Source organism: Aegilops tauschii, chromosome 3 (genome assembly GCF_002575655.3).
Source record: "Aegilops tauschii subsp. strangulata cultivar AL8/78 chromosome 3, Aet v6.0, whole genome shotgun sequence".
In the NCBI taxonomy this organism is placed as follows: Eukaryota; Viridiplantae; Streptophyta; class Magnoliopsida; order Poales; family Poaceae; genus Aegilops; species Aegilops tauschii.
Window position 1 is genome coordinate 297,065,387 of NC_053037.3, and position 16,202 is coordinate 297,081,588.

Sequence of the window (16,202 nt, forward strand, 5' to 3'; positions counted from 1 at the left end):
CTGTTTGAACTCAAATTTTAAATTTTGAAAACATGTTCAAGTTGTTTTACTGGATAGAGGGGAGCATAACGAAGAAGTGTGCGTTGGTTTCGTTGGATTTCGACAAACGAGTAAAAAGTAGTGAGGGTTTAAAAATCAGGGGCTAAACTGTAAGAAAAGAATTCACAGATAGGTCCCTGCCCGAAATTAAAAAGAAAAAGAAAAATCTAACTCACGAACGTTCGCTATAGAGACTTAAACGACGAAATTGTTTGCTAAAGCAGCTAAACTAATAAACGTTCGCTAAATAATCTAACCTAAAAAGAAAACCGATCTAAAAATATAAACCGGACTAATAAAAAAAGGGCGGATCTAGCGGTTCGTACCGTTTCGGCGATTCTCGGAAATAAACCGCCGGCGACGAACGGCGAGCTCCGGGGACTACGGGATGCGGCACGGCGAGGCGGCTACGCGGCGCGGCGAGGTGGCGCGGTGGTGCGGGCGGCAGGCGGTGGCGCGGCGCGAGTGGAGTGCGGCGGCGGCGCGGGCAGAGTGCGGCGGCGGCGCAAGCAGTGCGGCGAGCGGCGGCGCCAGATGCGGCAAGATGTAGCGCGAGCAGAGAGAGAGAGGGCCCGAGGTCCGCGGTTTATATGGGGGCCGGGGCGGCTTCTTGGAGGAGGAGGCAAGGCGACGCGGCGGCGGTGTCCGGATCGAGGACGGCGGCGGCGCGGGATCGCTCGGGACTCTGTCCCGAGCTCGGGGACGAGCGGGGCGCTGCGCTGGGCCGGCTGGCTGGGCTTCGGCACAGTTGGCCCGGTCCGGAGGAGGAGTTTTTTTAAAATAATTTTTGACAAGAAATAAAATAGAAAAAAATAAAAATAAAAATACTATAGGCATATAATATATCAAAATTTTCAGAAAAAGATTTTCTACAACATAAACATTTTTCTAGCATCAAATAAAATATACAATAATTCAAACAGTGCTACTGCTACAATAAAACCCAATAAAGATCTTTTTAAAAAAAAAAGCAAAATGATTTCAAATTTTTCTCTCCAATTTTCTGTTGTAGGGAATCATTTTACCCTATTTTCCATATATTTTATTTTTTGACAAAAATAATTTGAATAAAACCCAAATAACTCCAAATTGAAAATAATTTCAAAAGGATTTTAAATCTTTTAAAACTTCCAACTCATATTTCATATATTTTTGAAGAAGTCATTTTATCTTCTCTCATGAAAATTATTGAGTTGCTTAAAGTTTTCTGAATTTGAAATATTTTCGAATGAACTTCAAATATTTTCAAAACCCTTTATCATTTATTTAAATGGAAGAAGTCATATTATCTTCACTCCAGGGTTTTGTGATGAAAAGAATTTGAATTCATGGAGATCAGAAAGCAAAGGTGAAAGTTTGGGAAAGTCCTTTTATTCCCTCTCATTTAACTTTCAAAAGTTTCAAATTTCACTCACTTTCAGTCAATCAATCACACAACAATCAAAACTATCTATTTAATATAACATTCCAAAATTTAGAATTTTGGGATGTTACAGCAAAAGTGCTCCTTCCCAAGTTCGGCCTCGAGACCGCGGCGCTCCATCACTAAAGTCCTCTCCTTATTTTTTTTCTAGGTCAAAATGACCTATATAACAGAAGATGGGCACCAGAGGTGGGCCTGGGTGAGCACAATCCACCAGGGTGCGCCTAGGCTCCCTGGCGCGCCCAAGTGGGTTGTGCCACCTGCTGGGCCTCCTCTGGTACTTATTTGCTCCAATATTCATCATATATTCCATAAAAATTCTCCCTGAAGTTTCAGCCTATTTGGAGTTGTGCAGAATAGGTAGCCTGACGTAGCTTTTCCAAGTCCAGATTTTCAGCTACCGGAATTCTCCCTCTTTGTGTGTACCTTGCAAATATGAGAGAAAAGGCATTAGAATGACTCCCAAAAGCATGATTATGCATAAAAACATCATAAATAACAGTAGGCAAACATGATGCAAAATGGACGTATCAACTCCCCCAAGCTAAGACCTCGCTTGTTGTCACATCCTAGCTAGTTCATGCATTAGAGTGTTGCATCATGATTACTTTTCCAGAAAACTTGAAATGGGGATGACAGAACCCCCAGCACCCCCCTGAAAACAACTAGGGTTTACTAAAATCATTTTCAATGAACCTGAAATGCCCTTCTAAAAAGTCCACCCTTTTTGTCTTGGGTTAGAACCTCTGACAAAATGGGTTCACAATTTTCTAGGTCATCACAAGATCATTGAATTAAGTCATATGTAACTTGCATTTGGGCATTTAAATGCCAGTAAATATTTTAAATGTCCAAATAATCCCAAACTAAAATGTTCCATGTTGGATATGTTCCATACAATGAGCATGTGCAGTTTGGTGATTTTTGAAAGTGCCTAAGTATTTTTAGAAATGCCACAAACTTGCAGAAATAAAAGAAACAGAAAATAAAAGAAAAACAACTTATCTGGCCGCAACCCACCAGCCGGCCCACCTGGCGGCCCAGCGCTGTGCTGGCCCGTGCCAGCCAGCTGCTTCTTCCCCGCCAGGCAGGCAGGGAGGTGACGCCGGCGTGCGCGAGCTCGCCACGACGTCACATGCTTGCCACCCGCACCCCTGGACACCTGGGCGAGCTCCACGACGCCGCCCCGACCCCCTGGACACATCCATTCGCCCCTGCCTCTCTCCCTCGCCCTCTCCCGCCATGGCCGACGCACCTGCCGCCGCACCGCCGACGTAGCCGCGCTCACCATCGTCCCCGCGCCGCGCCACCGTGTCCAGAAGCTCCGCCGCCCTCCTCTCCTTCGAGCAAGCCGAGCCCCGAGCGCTCCCTTGCCCCGAAGCCACCGCAACGACCACGCCCGACTCCGCCACCGTCGGAGATCCCCTTCGCCGTCATCGCCGCATCAGTTCGTCCCCAACCTCTCCGACTGCTCCGACGTGATCGCCGTGAGCTTAGCCACCTCCCCATCCTCTCCGTTCTCTCTCTCGAGCACCGTAGCGACTGCACGAAGCATCACCGCACGCGCCGCCGCCGAGCTCGTCGCCGGCGTGACTCCGGCCACCCAACGGCCAAGCCACCTTGTCCAACACACTCACCGCATCCCCAAGAGCCCGCAGCACCACTCCACGCACCTCGCCGTGCCCCCTAACGACGATCCCGCGCTCACCCGAACTCTGGCAGCCGCACAGCTCATCGCCGGCGTCGTTTCCGGCGACCCCGAGCCCAACCACCACCACCACTCGACGCGGCTCACCCCTAGCTACTCGTAGATGGTCTCCGCCGCCCATTTGGTCGCTGGAGCACGAAACCGGCATCGCACCGCCGCGTCTGGCCCCGCCGGCGGCTAAACGCCAGCGAGTTGACCCGCTGACCATTGACTGGGTGGGCCCAGTTTGACCCCCTGGGTCACTGACGTGTGGGCCCCAGGCCACTAACTAAACTAAGTTAGTATTAATTTAACGCTAACTAAACATAGTTAGTTTAATTGACACTGACAGACGGGACCCACAGGCCAGGGTTGACCTGGACCGTCTCTGTTGACTGATGAGGTCACCCTAACGCTATGCTGACGCAGTAAATCATTTACTTGAATTGTTCTTATACAGGAAATTCCAGAAAATACTACAAACTTCAAAAATTCATAGAAATTAATCTGTAACTCCAAATGCAAAGATTTATATATGAAATTTGATCAGAAAAATCCAATCTTTCTGTCTGTACTGGTTTCATGCATGTCAGAACACTTTAACCTTGCTGTTTAGGTGAAACAAGTAAATGCACTAATGTGACCTCTTACTTTGGGTTAGCATTTGAATCCTCGATTCAAATGGACTCAAACTAATCTGTTCTAAGTTGCATTAGCCCTAACACATTCATTTTGCTATGTCATTGCATGCATCATATTGTTGCATATTGCCTTGTGATGATTGTGTTTCGATGTGTTCTTCGTGGTAGGTTCTGCCTCCGAGGATATTCACGAGTATCCAACTGAAGGGCAGTATCCCACTACCACTCTGTCAGGCAAGCAACCCATTGATCATTTCGATACAAACCCATCTTCTCACTTCTGCTCTCGTTTACTACATTCAGACAACGCGTTTCAAACTGTTGTGTGTTGCGGTAGTTGAACCCACTTCCTCTGCATGACCTGTCATTGCCATAGTAACTGGATGAAACCCACTAGCATGTGTAGGAGTTGATTGAGCCATGTTTGTGTTTCCTACCCTGCTATGCTTGCTATGCTTAGAGTCGTGTCAGGTCTGGCTCATCGGGGTGATGAACTAGAGTGAATGGTTGTGTCGGTAATGAGAGTGAAGTGTTGAACATGATTTGGTAAAGGTATCGATGAGAGGCCATGTAGGAGTACATGGTGGGTTGTTTCATTGAGGCCGTCCTTAAGAACTGAGATCTGTATGTGTGATTTAAGATCATCTACTACCACGCGTTGGGCCCGAAACCAATGGACCCTCTCGACTTATTAACCACTCGTGTCCTCTATCCAGGAGTTGCAAGTAGTTTCTGGTGTTTGTAGTATGCTGGAGGCCGTGCGCAACGCTGACCTTAGGGGTGGGCTGTGATGCGGTAGGCTCGTGGCCCGGTGTACCGAGTCGCCCGTTTGGTGTCTCGGGAACCCTGCACACATCGTTTGGGGCCGTTGAGGACACCCCGGCCGGATTTCCTTGCGGATGGAACCCGAATAGGCGATAAACCAGGACTAGGGACTCGTGTGTTTAGTCAGCTCGTGGCCAACACCCTCGCCGAGCTTCCGCTTGCAGTTTGCCGAGTACATGTCGTGTAAACGGCGATAAGTGGTGAAAGCGTGTGTGAAGAAGTACACCCCTGCAGGGTATAAAACTATTCGAATAGCCGCGTCCGTGGTAAAGGACTACTTGGTCGCTTATGCAGTTCATAGACAAGTTAATGGTTACTACTAAAAGACTCAAGATAAGTGTGAGTACCGCGGATGGCCCTCCCGTAGGATGACGAGGGAGGATCCACGGTGGAGTATTGAGATGGTGATTAGTTGACTCGTGTGCGAAAACTATTTTCAAGTGGTGTCTCATAGGATAGCTTAGCCAAGAGTCAAAGCTGGCTTGCTGCAATAACTCCACTACCTTCTTGAGAATGTGCATGTATAGTAGGATCTGTTGTAAGACTTGCTGAGTACCTTTGTACTCATGTTGCTTTAATTACTGTTTTCAGACGACAACACCGCCCCCTCCGATGGGTTCTATGTAGATCTAGACATTGACGAGTGACTTGCCACCCAGGTGGTGATCTGAGCTTGTAAAGGGCCTATGTAGATAGACATGCTTCGTCAAGCCTTCTTTCTTTCTAGTTGTCTGTACTGAGACAAGTTTGCTTCTGCATGTGCTTGTATGTTTGTACGACTTGAGTGTCGGGTCATGTGACCCATATCTGTATGAACATGTTATGTATGGCTCTCCGGAGCCTTTAAATAAAGTACTTGAGTTGTAGAGTTTTGTTGTGATGCCATGTTGTATTTACACATATCGAGCATATTGTGTGTATGATTGAAATGCTTGGTATGTGTGGGATCCGACAATCTAGTTGTTTATTCTTGGCAACCTCTCTTATGGGGAAATGTAGTCTAGTGCTTCCATGAGCCATAGTAGTCCGCTACAGCCCGGTTCACCGGAGTCCTGCTAGCCCAGCACTACTGCTCCGGAACACTTGACTGGCCGGCATGTGTTTCACTTCGTTCTTGTGTCTGTCCCTTCGGGGAAATGTCACGCGGTGACATCCGGAGTCCTACCTAGCATGCTACAGCCCGGGTTCCCGGAGTCCTGTTAGCCCAATGCTACAGCCCGGATTCACACGCTCTTGACCGACATGCTCGATGTTGATTCATGTATGCATGTCCCTGTAAGTTAGTGCCGCTTTGGGTTCACGACTAGCCATGTCGGCCCGGGTTCTCTGTCATATGGATGCTAGCGATGCTATCATATACGTGAGCCAAAAGGCGCAAATGGTCCCGGGCCAAGGTAAGGCGACACCCGTGGGAATACTGTGCGTGAGGCCGCAAAGCGATATGAGGTGTTACAGGCTAGATCGGTGTGACTTAGAATCGGGGTCCTGACAGCGTTGGCATCAGAGCCGGACTGCCTGTAGGTTCGTTAAGCCAAACTGGTCGATGTCGAGTCTAGAAATGCTTTAGCTATATGTAGGGGAATTGATTGTGGGAGGGACGTAAGGCTCTTTTTACTCCTTTACCTTATGCCCTCTGATCTGAGTCATTCTCTTCTGATTCTACGTGGGTTAAGGACTAGGCTCTCTTCTCTCTATCAGGTTCACGTGTTACAAATCCGTAGTAACTTATAGGATTGCTGGTTCCATGCCTCAGTTCAGTTTCTACTACTTTTAGTATGTTACCAGTTGAACCAGAACCTTGATACGATGATGTTGAGTGTCTATGCAAACTGTTGTGGATGTCTCAAATCTTTTCCTAAGCATTTACAGCCGTTGTGCTGTCCGATTTCTCCTAGAAAATTCTAATGCCTTTGCATTATTTCGTGCTTTCAGATGGCCACCCGTTCCCAGAATCAAGTGGTTCGTCTGACTCGGTGCCTTGATGTACCTGGTCACACGGCCATGCTGGTCCGAGTGATGATCGAGACAGGCTATCGATGGTATCCTGAGTATACCGTCGAGGAGCAGTTTCGAGACTTTAATCAGAGCCAATACCTTTGTACAGTCAGGATATACCCTTCCTATCCTGGAGCTACGGAACCCCACCATTGCTCTTATGGACTTGGGGTTACCATCGAGATGTCCGTGCAGGACGCAGCTTACTCGATGATGACTATCATACGAGCCAGAACTGCCTTGCTTCAGAACACTGATTTCCGCTATATGCCAGCATCACTCCCTGGGGCACAAGGGTACTATCAGGCTATTTACTGTGACTCTACCCATGAGGATTCACTACTCCGCACCACCACCGAGATGCTTGAGGACAAGGACCGTGAGAATCGTGCCTTGTGAATGGAGCTCTTCAACGCTCGTTCTGATCATTGGGCCACTCTGACACGGTTTGCACCTACCGTGCAGGCTGGGTATATGGTCATGAGGGACTTGTACCCCGTGCGGTCTGGTCTGCCAGATTGTATGGACTGGCGTGATGTAGGAGGCATCACCCCTCCTCGTGGACTCCGTCTGCCACCGTTTGTTGGACCAAGGCCACATCTGAGTCCTTATGGACCGCAAGCTCCACAGGACCGACTGTTTCCAGATGATCATGTTCAGCTCCGAGGGCATGGTGGTAATCTTTATGAAGATTACTACGGAGACGTCTGAGTTGGTAGTAGCTTCACTAGTATTGTAACAGTTGTATTCTCCACAGTCCTGCGTGACTCGTGGGATACGACTTGGTGTGTATCACGTTCCGGAGGTGTAGAAAAATAATGTATAGGAGCTTGGAATGCCTCCGATGAGATGTATCGTCTTTCACCGTAATTGTACTCTAGCCTGGGCTTGTACTAAACTATGTACGGTGTGTATGACCGATGGTATATATATGGCAGTTTCTATATTACCATGTCGTGCAAATGAACATCTCAGCATTCCATGTCGTCCATTACATTCCGCACTTCCTTGCCAAGATTTTGCCATCCTTGTCTAAACCGTTGTCTTGTTTTCCTAGGATGGTCAACACCCGCAACAACCCTGCTGTCCAGGCGCAGGGTGAAGCCAGTGCAGCTAGGGATGAGAATCTGCCTCAACCGCCTTCTCTGGCCGAAGTTATGCTGGAGGCGGAAAGAAACAAGCGTGAGACCAACCGCTTGCTAGAACGAATTGAGCAGAATACTGCACGTCATCAGAGGAACGACTTGGTGTCGATCAATGACTTTGTCAAGTTGTACCCACCGAAGTTTAATCATTCCGTCGAGCCCCTCGATGCAGATGATTGGCTTCGCAGCATCACCCATAAGCTATGTTCTACCAACATAGCCGAAGCTGATAAGGTTACCTACGTTGCCTATCACCTCGAAGGCCCTGTTAGCCTTTGGTGGGAAAACTTTGAGGCTATGCACCCGGCTGGCCAAATCACTACTTGGGCTGAATTCAGTGAGGCTTTCCGTGAGCATCACATTCCGGAGGGTCTCATGGATCGTAAGCGGGAAGAATTCTGCAATTTCACCCAAGGCAGACTGACCGTGGATGCATACATCCGTGAGTTTGGAGATCTGGCACGTTATGCTCCTGAAGAGGTATCCACCGACGCCAAGAAGCAGGCAAGGTTCCGCAAGGGACTTAGCCCCGAGCTTCGCCGTGATCTTCGTCTGCACGAGTGCACCTCCTTCCAGAAGCTGGTCAATAAGGCCATCAGTGCTGAGACAGGTCAGACTGACTATGACGCTTCACGCAAGCACTCCCGTGACTTTGGTTCTTCATCCGGCTCTGGATCTCAGAAGCGCCGGGTCTGGATTCCAAACACAGCTCTGCCACCCAGGTTCACTCCGAGGCCATCCTTTGAGGCGCCTCACCCCAACCAGCAGTATGCACTGCCCAAGGCCTATGGTGGCCCCGCTGCTAATGCTGCTCCACGCCCCAATGTTGTGACATGCTTCAAGTGTGGAGAGACGGGTCACTACCTGCGCGAGTGCCCCCAGAACAACCCCAATCAGCCTGGAAAGTCCGTTGGTCGTGGCAAGCCAGCGGGAAAGACTTACTACGCCAAGCCCGCCACCACTGCACGTGGTCATGTCAACTATGTCTCAGCTGAGGAGACTCATGATGATCCCAACGTCGTCCTTGGTACGCTCCTTGTTAACTGCCATCCGGCAACTATTCTTTTCGATACTGGAGCATCTCATTCATTTATTTCAGAGAGCTATGCTCGATTGCACAACACCACATTTAGTGACATGCCCACCTCCATGGAAATTCAAACCCCTGGTTCTAGATGGCAAACCTCTAGAATAAGTCATGGAAATGAAATTCTTGTCGATAGATTGGTCTTCCTTGCATCACTGATAGCTCTCAAGTCCTCGGACATAAACATCATCTTGGGTATGGACTGGATGTCAGCCCATTATGCTAAGATTGATTGCTCTACTAGAACTGTTCAACTCACCCATCCATCGGGCAAGACAGTCAATGTTTTGACCCGAGTGTCTGAGCGTCAGCTCTACTCCCTAAATGCCAACCCTCTTCCAGACCTTGAAGATATTCCGGTAGTCCGTGACTTCCCGGATGTCTTTCCAGAAGAATTGCCAGGTGTTCCACCTGACAGGGATGTCGAGTTCGTGATAGACCTTGTTCCAGGAACCGTCCCAATCTCTAGAAGACCCTATAAGATGGCACCCCTAGAACTAGTCGAGCTTAAGAAACAACTCGACGAGTCCTTGAAAAAGGGTTTCATCCGTCCTAGTTCTTCTCCATGGGCTTGCCCCGTCCTCTTCGTCAAGAATAAGGATGGAACGGATCGAACGGTTGTAGATTACCGACCTGTCAACTTGGTCACTATCAAGAACAAGTATCCGCTCCCCAGGATCAACGATCTGTATGATCAGCTCACTGGATCCTCAATCTTTTCCAAAATGGATTTGAGGTTGGGCTACCATCAAATCAAAATCAAGAACGGGGACATTCCTAAAACGGCCTTTGTCACTCGTTATGGCCAATACGAGTACACCGTCATGTCCTTCGGTTTAACCAATGCCCCAGCCACCTTCTCTCGGTTAATGAACTCGATCTTCATGGAGTATTTGGATAAATTCGTCGTGGTATACCTCGATGATATACTCATCTACTCCAAGAATGAGGAAGAACATGCCGAGCATCTAAGGCTAGTATTGATGAAACTTCGAGAGCATCGCCTTTATGCCAAATTCTCCAAGTGTGAATTCTGGTTGCCAGAAGTGACCTATCTAGGCCATGTAATCTCTGGTAAGGGTATTGCTATCAATCCCGAGCGAGTTCAAGCCGTCCTTGATTGGACTCCACCTGAAACGGTCAAGCAAGTTCGGAGTTTCCTTGGCTTAGTGAGCTACTATCGCCGCTTCGTCGAGAATTTCTCCAAGGTTGCTAAACCTCTAACTAAACTCCTCAAGAAAGATAAAAAGTTCGAGTGGACCCCACAGTGCGAGTTCAGCTTTCAGGAACTGAAAAGATGCCTGACGTCTGCTCCCGTACTCGTGCCACCAGATTTTTCTAAGGACTTTATTATCTATTGTGACGCCTCGCGACAAGGACTAGGTTGCATACTCATGCAAGATCGTCATGTGATTGCCTACGCTTCTCGACAATTGCTTCCACATGAGGATAACTATCCCACACATGATCTAGAGCTTGCAGCTGTAGTCCATGCACTCAAAACATGGCGACATTACCTTCTTGGTAATCGTTGCGAGATTTACACCGATCACCAAAGTCTGAAATACATCTTCACCCAACCGGATTTGAATCTCAGGCAAAGACGCTGGGTCGAGTTGATCACAGATTACGACTTAGGAATAACTTACACCCCGGGCAAAGCCAATGTCATGGCTGATGCGCTAAGTCGTAAATCTTATTGTAACATCCTGATGTTACAACAAAGTCAACCACTTCTCCACGAGGAATTTCGTAAGCTTAACCTTCACATTGTTCCTCGAGGATTCCTATCCACCCTGGTGGCCAAACCTACCCTTACGGATCAGATCATCAAAGCTCAGAAGGTAGATCCGGGAATCTCCCGTATTAAGAGAAACATCAAGAAAGGAGTCGCGGATTGTTTCTTCGTTAATGATCAAGGTGTTGTGTTCTTTGGAGACCGTCTAGTGGTTCCCAAGGTACGCAACCTGAGGCGGTTGATCCTTAAGGAAGCTCATGAATCCCCTCTCACCATTCATCCCGGTAGTACCAAAATGTATCAAGACCTATGCCAGAGGTTTTGGTGGACTAGGATGAAGAGAGAAATTGCTCAATACATTGCTAATTGCGATGTTTGTCATCGTGTTAAAGCAGAGCATCAACGGCCTGCTGGCACCCTTCAACCTTTGGCTATTCCTGAAGGGAAATGGGATAAAATCGGTATGGATTTCATTACCGGGTTTCCCAGGACCAAGAGAGGGAATAATGCTATCTTCGTTGTTGTCGATCGTCTTTCCAAAGTAGCCCACTTCCTACCTGTTCGTGAGAGTATAACCGCTAGCCAGCTAGCTGACTTGTACATCTTCCGAATAGTGTCTCTTCATGGTGTTCCATTGGAGATTAACTCAGACCGTGGAAGTCTTTACACCTCTAGATTTTGGGAAAGTTTCCAAAATGCTATGGGAACTCGTCTCTCCTTTAGCACCGCCTTCCACCCCCAATCAAGTGGTCAAGTAGAACGAGTCAATCAAATTCTGGAGGATATGCTCCGAGCTTCTGTCATCTCTTTCGGTATGGATTGGGAGAAATGTCTTCCATTCGCCGAGTTCGCTTATAACAATAGCTATCAAGCTAGCTTGGGCAAGGCTCCTTTCGAAGTTCTCTATGGATGAAAATGTCGAACGCCTCTTAACTGGTTAGAAACCGGGTTAAGACAACTCTTTGTCCCGGATATGATTTAGGAAGCAGAAGAGCAGGTTTGCATTATTCGTGAGAAATTGAAAACAGCCCAATCTCGTCAAAAGAGCCAATATGACCACAAACATAAGCTCATGACTTATGAAGTTGGCGAGAAGGCTTACCTTCGGGTTACTCCTTTGAAGGGAACCCATCGATTCGGTATCAAAGCCAAATTGGCTCCTCATTACATTGGACCCTTTCGCATTCTTGCCAAACAAGGAGAAGTTGCCTACCAATTGGAACTACCCCCGCATCTTTCCAGAGTTCATGATGTCTTCCACGTTTCTCAACTCAGGCGTTGCTTCGCGGATCCTATCCGTGGAGTGGACCACGAAACGCTTGATCTCCAAGATAATCTCACATATCGGGAATTTCCCGTTCGCATCCTTGATCAAGCCAAGCGTACCAATCGACGCCAGAATATCAAGTTTCTCAAGGTTCAATGGTCACACCATTCCGAGAAAGAAGCTACTTGGGAAAGGGAGGATCGTCTTCGACTTGAGTACCCCACCTTCTTCCCAACGGATCCTAAATCTCAGGACGAGATTCTTTTGAGTGGGGGTGAGTTGTCACATCCTAGCTACTTCATGCATTAGAGTGTTGCATCATGTTTACTTTTCTAGAAACTTGAAATGGGGATGACAGAACCCCCAGCACCCCCCTGAAAACAACTAGGGTTTACTAAAATCATTTTCAATGAACCTGAAATGCCCTTCTAAAAAGTCCACCCTTTTTGTCTTGGGTTAGAACCTCTGACAAAATGGGTTTACAATTTTCTAGGTCATCACAAGATCATTGAATTAAGTCATATGTAACTTGCATTTGGGCATTTAAATGCTAGTAAATATTTTAAATGTCCAAATAATCCCAAACTGAAATGTTCCATGTTGGATATGTTCCATACAGTGAGCATGTGCAGTTTGGTGATTTTTGAAAGTGCCTAAGTATTTTTAGAAATGCCACAAACTTGCAGAAATAAAAGAAACATAAAATAAAAGAAAAACAACTTACCTGGCCGCAACCCACCAGCCGGCCCACCTGGCGGCCCAGCGCTGTGCTGGCCCGTGCCAGCCAGCTGCTTCTTCCCCGCCAGGCAGGCAGGGAGGTGATGCCGGCGTGCGCGAGCTCGCCACGACGTCACCTGCTTGCCGCCCGCGCCCCTGGACACCTGGGCGAGCTCCACGACGCCGCCCTGACCCCCTGGACACATCCATTCGCCCCCTGCCTCTCTCTTTCGCCCTCTCCCGCCATGGCCGACGCACCTGCCGCCGCACCGCCGACGTAGCCACGCTCTCCGTCGTCCCCGCGCCGCGCCACCGTGTCCAGAAGCTCCGCCGCCCTCCTCTCCTTCGAGCAAGCCGAACCCCGAGCGCTCGCTTGCCCCGAAGCCACCGCAACGACCATGCCCAACTCCGCCACCGCCAGAGATCCCCTTCGCCGTCATCGCCGCATCAGTTCGTCCCCGACCTCGCCGACTGCTCCGACGTGATCGCCGTGAGCTTAGCCACCTCCCCATCCTCTCCGTTCTCTCTCTCGAGCACCGTAGCGACTGCACGAAGCATCACCGCACGCGTCGCCGCCGAGCTCGTCGCCGACGTGACTCCGGCCACCCAACGGCCAAGCCACCTTGTCCAACACACTCACCGCATCCCCAGGAGCCCGCAACACCACTCCACGCGCCTCACCGTGCCCCCTAACAACGAGCCCGTGCTCACCCGAACTCCGGCAGCCGCACAGCTCATCGTCGGCGTCGTTTCCGGCGACCCCGAGCCCAACCACCACCACCACTCGACGCGGCTCACCCCTAGCTACTCGTAGATGGTCTCCGCCGCCCATTTGGTCGCCGGAGCACGAAACCCGCACCGCACCGCCGCGTCTGGCCTCGCCGGCGGCTAAACGCCGGTGAGTTGACCCGCTGACCGTTGACTGGGTGGGCCCAGTTTGACCCCCTGGGTCACTGACGTGTGGGCCCCAGGCCACTAACTAAACTAAGTTAGTATTAGTTTAACGCTAACTAAACTTAGTTAGTTTAATTGACACTGACAGACGGGACCCACAGTTCAGGGTTGACCTGGACCGTCTCTGTTGACTGATGACATCACCCTGACACTATGCTGACGCAATAAATCATTTACTGGAATTGTTCTTATACAGGAAATTCCAGAAAATACTACAAACTTCAAAAATTCATAGAAATTAATCTGTAACTCCAAGTGCAAAGATTTATATATGAAATTTGATCAGAAAAATCCAATCTTTCCGTCTGTACTGGTTTCATGCATGTCAGAACACTTTAACCTTGCTGCTTAGGTGAAACAAGTAAATGCACTAATGTGACCTCTTACTTTGGGTTAGCATTTGAATCCTTGATTCAAATGGACTCAAACTAATCTGTTCTAAGTTGCATTAGCCCAAACACATTCATTTTGCCATGTCATTGCATGCATCATATTGTTGCATATTGCCTTGTGATGATTGTGTTTCGATGTGTTCTTCGTGGTAGGTTCTGCCTCCGAGGATATTCACGAGTATCCAACTGAAGGGCAGTATCCTACTACCACTCTGTCAGGCAAGCAACCCATTGATCATTTCGATACAAACCCATCTTCTCGCTTCTGCTCTCGTTTACTACATTAAGACAATGTGTTTCAAACTGTTGTGTGTTGCGGTAGTTGAACCCACTTCCTCTGCATGACCTGTCATTGCCATAGTAACTGGATGAAACCCACTAGCATGTGTAGGAGTTGATTGAGCCATGTTTGTGTTTCCTACCCTGCTATGCTTGCTATGCTTAGAGTCGTGTCAGGTCTGGCTCATCGGGGTGATGAACTAGAGTGAATGGTTGTGTCGGTAATGAGAGTGAAGTGTTGAACATGATTTGGTAAAGGTATCGATGAGAGGCCATGTAGGAGTACATGGTGGGTTGTTTCATTGAGGCCGTCCTTAAGAACTGAGATCTGTATGTGTGTAACCACTCTTGTGCTCTGTCCAGGAGTTGCAAGTAGTTTCTGGTGTTTGTAGTATGCTGGAGGCCGTGCGCAGCGCTGACCTTAGGGGTGGGCTGTGATGCGGTAGGCTCGTGGCCCGGTGTACCGAATCGCCCGTTTGGTGTCTTGGGAACCCTGCATACATCGTTTGGGGCCGTTGAGGACACCCCGGCCGGATTTCCTTGCGGATGGAACCCGAATAGGCGATAAACCTGGACTAGGGACTCGTGTGTTTAGTCAGGTCGTGGTCGACACCCTCGCCGGGCTTCCGCTTGAAGGTTGTCGAGTACATGTCGTGTAAACGGCGATAAGTGGTGAAAGCGTGTGTGAAGAAGTACACCCCTGCAGGGTATAAAACTATTCGAATAGCCGCGTCCACGGTAAAGGACTACTTGGTCGCTTATGCAGTTCATAGACAAGTTAATGGTTACTACTAAAAGACTCAAGATAAGTGTGAGTACCGCGGATGGCCCTCTCGTAGGATGATGAGGGAGGATCCACGGTGGAGTATTGAGATGGTGATTAGTGGACTCGTGTGCGAAAACTATTTTACAAGTGGTGTCTCGTAGGATAGCTTAGCCAAGAGTCAAAGCTGGCTTGCTGCAATAACTCCACTACCTTCTTGAGAATGTGCATGTATAGTAGGATCTGTTGTAAGACTTGCTGAGTACCTTTGTACTCATGTTGCTTTAATTACTGTTTTCAGACGACAACACCGCCCCCTCCGATGGGTTCTATGTAGATCTCGATGTTGACGAGTGACTTGCCACCCAGGTGGTGACCTGAGCTTGTGAAGGGCCTATGTAGATAGACATGCTTCGTCAAGCCTTCTTTCTTTCTAGTTGTCTGTACTCATACAAGTTTGCTTCCGCATGTGCTTGTATGTTTGTATGACTTGAGTGTCGGGTCATGTGACCCCTATCTGTATGAACATGTTATGTATGGCTCTCCGGAGCCTTTAAATAAAGTACTTGAGTTGTAGAGTTTTGTTGTGATGCCATGTTGTATTTATACATATCGAGCATATTGTGTGTATGATTGAAATGCTTGGTATGTGTGGGATCCGACAATCTAGTTGTTTATCCTTGGCAACCTCTCTTATGGGGAAATGTAGTCTAGTGCTTCCATGAGCCATAGTAGTCCGCTACAGCCCGGTTCACCGGAGTCCTGCTAGCCCAGCACTACTGCTCCGGAACACTTGACTGGTCGACATGTGTTTCACTTCGTTCATGTGTCTGTCCCTTCGGGGAAATGTCACGCGGTGACATCCGGAGTCCTACCTAGCCTGCTACAGCCCGGGTTCCCGGAGTCCTGTTAGCCCAGTGCTACAGCCCGTATTCACACACTGCTGACCGACATGCTCGATGTTGATTCATGTATGCCTGTCCCCGTAAGTTAGTGTCGCTTTGGGTTCACGACTAGCCATGTCGGCCCGGGTTCTCTGTCATATGGATGCTAGCGACACTATCATATACGTGAGCCAAAAGGCGCAAACGGTCCCGGGCCACGGTAAGGCGACACCCGTGGGAATACTGTGCGTGAGGCCGCAAAGTGATATGAGGTGTTACAGGCTAGATCGGTGTGACTTAGAAGCGGGGTCCTGACACTTGTCCTCAAGAGAAAAAACAAAATCGAAAAACATGTCCACATGCTTA